Below are 5707 nucleotides of genomic sequence, written 5' to 3' on the forward strand. Positions count from 1 at the left end.
GCTGATCGCCCAGGCCTTCCCCAGCCTCAGTGTGAGAGCAGGTACGGTCATACACTGTATAGAGCTCATATTCACTCTGTCACATTTTGTCTTTTGGTCGAGGTAAAATTTGACCTCATCACTGGTAATTATGGAGTCATGAGGGCAGTGGCTTACATGACCACTCACAGATGTTTATGTGGATACACTCTAGACATGTTCCAGAATTCAGTGGTTCAGTAAATTGCAATATTAAACAAATGGTAACGTTATCATATACATGCCAGACATGATTATTTTAATACAGTATTGTGATCATATCATAAGTCATGTTTAAAGGTCTGGTCATTATTCTAATATAGAATTCTAATTGGTTTTTCATGGCTGTACTAGGTTGGGTGTTCTCAGCGGTAGATGCCTGTTTTCTGGGTATCTACCTGATGGAGTTCTTTCTTAAGCTCCTGGTGTGGGGACACAAGTACTTCCAGAACTCCTGGAACAACATGGGTGAGCTGATCCATCTCTTATGAGAGTAGTGAACATGGTCCTAAAGTGGCAGCCTGTTCCTGCAAACCAAAACAACACCAAAAAGTTTACGTGAGAACTTATTCAGAGTCTTGATTTTTTCTGTTTGTGTCTTTTTGTTCTTTCAGATTTCATCATTATTGTTATGAGTGTGGTGGATTTTACACTGCCATTGGTGCAAACCACTGGATTCGCAGGTGGTAAACAGACCTCCAGCGTCTTCCGGGCTCTGAAGATCATGAAAGGAGCACGAGCAATCAGAGCTTTCCGTTTGCTCAAAGCCATCCGGTAAGGAAAAGTACACCTCAATTGACATGAAGTGAACTGATGTCACTGATGGTTGAAGCAGTAATCAGGAACTGCAGTTAGATGCAGGCTATCGTACAGAGCTATACGTCAAAACCCTTTCAACCACAACACTATAAACCCACATCCTCAAAATCCATGCCCTCTGGCATCAGACTAAAAAGTTTGTCCATTTTCGTTTTTCACATTTTTCTACTTCAAACCACAAAAGCAGATACAGCCACACTAAAGAAGGAATCTGTAGTGCATAAACAACACCTTTTACAAACTCGTTAGGCCAATAAGCAATACTATGGTGTTTCAGTTAGCAGTTTGTGGATCACACTCTGATACTGTCTTCCATTTTTGTATTAATCAGGAAGTTACAGGTGTCTATATCTGTGGCTATCACTTTGAGTTACTAATTGATACATAGTGTTTATTATCTCTCATAGAGAAGTAATCTATACTAATGATGTTGGCACGATTAGGTTATGATAGATTAGGTTACGATATAGAATATATTCAGATGTAAAAGACCAATCAACAAAAAGTTAAATTAATAAATAAAATGATCATGAACAGCTTTGGTCAGTGTACCATCATCATTTTTGGGAAGTTCAGTTTACTCCCATATATTAATTCTGGGACTATTTCTCTTGTTCCAGCTCCTTTCACACGCTTCAGTTGATCTTGGCTACAGCTGTGAAGTCATTGCGGTCTATTGGCTCCACCTCACTCATCATGCTGATGGTAATAAGCATGTTCACCATTTTTCTCCGGGTCCTGTATAGTGAGACAGACCCGGAGAGGTTTGGAGGTATTTTCAGCACGCTCACCACCTTGTTTCAAGTGCTGACGCTAGATGACTGGGCACTGGTCTATAATACCAGCTATTACAAAGGTAAGGGATTATGTGTTCCTTGGAATCAACATGTCACATGAAGAGCTTACTCATTAAAGTCATAAAGCAGCTAGAAATAAATGAACAAGATTATAATACAGTACCATTGATTGTAGATAGATTCAGAAAATCTCAAATTTACTCTAATAAAGTTCCACTTTCTAATTTGAATAACTAAAATATATTTATATATATATACAAATAAGATTGGGAACTATTGTTGTGAATTTATAACAATTATATTCATTTTCTGTTTTCTACTTCCAACAGGAGCTGCTCACATCATGATCTTCCTGGTGTCATTCATCATTATAGAGAATTTAATTCTCCTCAAGTAAGTTACCAGGAATGACCTTCCCGTTTTAAATGAGCAGCAAACGTCTTCTAGTTTAAATCACAAGTCAGACAGCATTGACTTATCACTACTCAGTGCATGTACTCAGTAATGTTACTTAATGTTCACTTCATCTTTGTTCTCTGTCCTTCAAGTATCATCCTGGCAGTGTTGGTGGACAACTTGGGACTTACCATCAACAGAACCAATCAGAAGGTACACAGAGTTCAGACTCTTGCAGTGCAGAATAAGTCATAGCTGTGTAATGGTTCAGTAATCTAACTAACCTCTCATTTCAGGTGGAAGCTGCCCAAGAGGATGAAGCCGAGTTCATCAGGAAGATCGGTAAGTGTGTAAGACAACATGGCTTGCTTTGTTAACAACATGGCTTGCTTCTCATTAGTGAGCAATGTTTGTACACAGCCATAACCACTGTGCATTCATTTCTTCAAGATGCGTTACTAAACCCACCTCTACTGAATTCAGCTGAACAACAAATAAGAACATCTGCATCTTACATTTATCTTACATTTGCTTACATTTAAGCAATTAAATTTGTTTTAGTGTGGACTTATTTGTTTATATCTCTCTCACTTCAACAGAACTGGAGATAAGTGAGAGCAAGCCGGAGGAGGAGTCTGACCAGGAGGCTCTAGGAAGGATTTTCAGTGGACAGAAACACAGCAAACGGTAAAAGACGGGTTTCAGAAATAACCATATGTTGGTCCATCAAGCGTGACAATAAGATCAGCATATTATATTCCCATACCAATCAATAGACCATTCTCTCTAATAGATTGTTGTTGTTTATGTTTATAGAAAGGTAGAGCTGATGGCAGACTATCTGAGACTATTGGCCAGCATGGAGCAGAGCCAATTCTCAATTGAATCAGAAGCCTTTCTGCTGAACAAACTTGTGGAAAGCAGCTTTAAGGTAAGGAGCTTTTCCATATCCATGCCATTGCATTTACAGTACAACTAAAATATAAAGGCCAGTGGACTTCAGCTGGTTTATTATTAACACTTTAACATTTAAGTAAAGAGTAAGAAACATTATTCAACTTTAAATAAGAGAATTAATATAATTGTTAAGAATTCACAACAATAATATCAGAAAAATCTTTATGAACAATTTTAATTAAACACAGTAATGTTTGTTTTAAGCTGTGTAAATGTCAGTGAGCCAGTGTCTTAAAGCATCAGTGAGCTGCATATGTGAGAGAACACCAAAACTACATTAGTCCTTATAGAGTTACTGACACAGTTCATTTTGTTTCAGGGCAGGGAAGAGGAGACTAACAGCGAATAACCCCAGACCTGCACCCAGCTGCTGACCATATGCAACACTCCACTCCACCTAACGTCCAAACACAGGTCTGTTCTGTCCATTTAACTCCGCCTTAGCTGCTGCTGCCTATGTCAAAATGCAGAGACTCTACACCCGCAGTAATTTCTTGAATCCGGTGTCAACCAGAGGAGGATGGGTTCCCCTGCTGAGTCTTGGTTCCTCTCAAGGTTTCTTCCTCACTTTTCAGGGAGTTTTTCCTTGCCACTGACGCCCATGGCTTGCTCATTAGGGGTCTTGTCCCGGATTCCTATCATTAATTAGCAACACAGTGACACCCTTTTATCGAACACACCTAGTCTTCTGACTAGGTTATATGCAGAAGCCACTCCATTGTTCTGCTGGGTGACTCTCACGTGAGCAGTTGCTGTGAAACGTGGATCAGAGGGATTGGGATAAACAGCCTGATCTGAACCCGATTGGTGGGACGTTTGTGGACTTCTGTGCTAGTCATAGGATGTCCAAAACAAAAACACCATGTTCAAACACAGGGTTGCTCAGAAGTGTACTTGGTACCAGAGCACCTTGGGCCAAAGGTCAATGATCAACCTTGTGCTCGTGTCATCTGACCTGAGGCCATATGTTTCGGACACTCGGGTAAAGAGAGGTGCTGATTTATCAGCTGATCACTCTCTGGTGGGGAGTTGGATCAGAGAAGTGCCAGATTAACCTGGTAGGCCCTGACTTTTGGGTAGTCTCAAGGAGGTTCTGAATAAAGCTCCAACAATTCAGAAGGGGAAGGAGGGACACTGCCTAAAATGCTCAGAACAGGTAGTGAAGCTCTGACCTCAGCTGAGGATATTGTTTGACGCTGGAATGAACACTTTGAGATACTCCTAAACCTGAGGAACATGCCGACTGTTCAGCATGCAAAGCTGGAGGTTACCAGGGGTGTCAGAATCCGTCTCTTTTGCAAATGCTACTTAGATAGTTGAAACTCTATCCTGTGGCAATGCACCAGGAGTGGATGGGATTCACCCCCAGTTCCTGAAGGCTCTGGATGTTGGGGGGCTGTCTTAGTTGACATGCCTCTGCAGTGTTGCATAGACCTCAGGAAAAGTACCTCTGAAGAGTTGAGTGCTGTTTCTCATTTTCAAAAAAAGGGGACAGTAGAGTGGGTGCCAACTATAAAGGCATCATACTCCTCAACCTCTCTGAAAAAGGTACTGGAAAGGAGAATCTATCCAATAGTTCAGATATAGGAGGAGCAATGCGGATTCCGTAGTGGCCTTTGGAACGATGGACCAGCTCTTCACCCTCTCTAAGATTGTTGCGGGGGCATGGGAATTCCCCACTGCAGTCTACATGTATTGTGTGGACTTGGAGAAGGCTTACAGCTGTGTTCCCCAAAACATCTAGTGAGGAGTGCTCTGGGAGTGTGGGCTGCTGGGGTTCTTGTACTCTCAGTGTGAGAGCTGTGTCCATATTCTTGGCACTAAGGCAAGCTTGTTCAGTGTTGCCATTGGACTCCGTCAGGGCTGTGCCTTGTTTTCACTCCTGTTTGTGATCTTCATGTACAGGGTAGCAAGGTGCAGCCTGGGGTAAGAGGGCTTCTTTCAGAGGGTGTTGCTTTTCTGCTGCTTTTTGATGATGTTCTGCTGACTAGCTCTCTGAAAATTAAAATGATTAATGCCCACAATGCAGGACAAGGTTATAGAATGATAGCTACTGTTTTCAGGTAGTTTCCTCAGTTCGTATAGTGATTAAGAAAAGGCAGTTAACAAGAATGGTGGATGTAAACTTAAGCATTAGAGTTTTTCAAAGAAACCCATTTCTCCACCAGCAGTGTGTTTAATAAAGTTTAACATTTTTTAATTCAAAAATTTTAAGCGTGACTTGTTTTGTTGAAATGTGACTTTTTAAAGATATTTACTCACACTCTTCACATTTTAACCAAATGGTTCCACAAATAAATATGCTTGTGTTTGAATCCATAATTATCAGCAACTTTGATAGTAAGTGATTAACAGTAAACAATATTAATCATAATGAATTATTACTAAATAAATACCTGCAGAAGAAATGTAGGAATGTTTTTTAGTGCTGAATGTGTTATAAATATCTGCCCAACTATGGATAGAAAATGTAATAATAATAATAACAACACCACAGAGAACATCTCAACATCCAATAATTTATTAATGGAAGATCGTAGGGGTAAAATTTGTTCATGGAAGGACATGGGAGTTCTGCTGCTGTGCTGCACATACAAAATGAAGAGATTGTCAACAAATGGAAAGCATAGAGTAGATTAGTTTCATATATTTGCAGTTTACAATACTGTACACTGCTGAACCAAACACACACACAGCCTGCCTGGTATTTATCACCTTTT

Source organism: Salminus brasiliensis, chromosome 3 (assembly GCF_030463535.1).
Source record: "Salminus brasiliensis chromosome 3, fSalBra1.hap2, whole genome shotgun sequence".
NCBI lineage: Eukaryota > Metazoa > Chordata > Actinopteri > Characiformes > Bryconidae > Salminus > Salminus brasiliensis.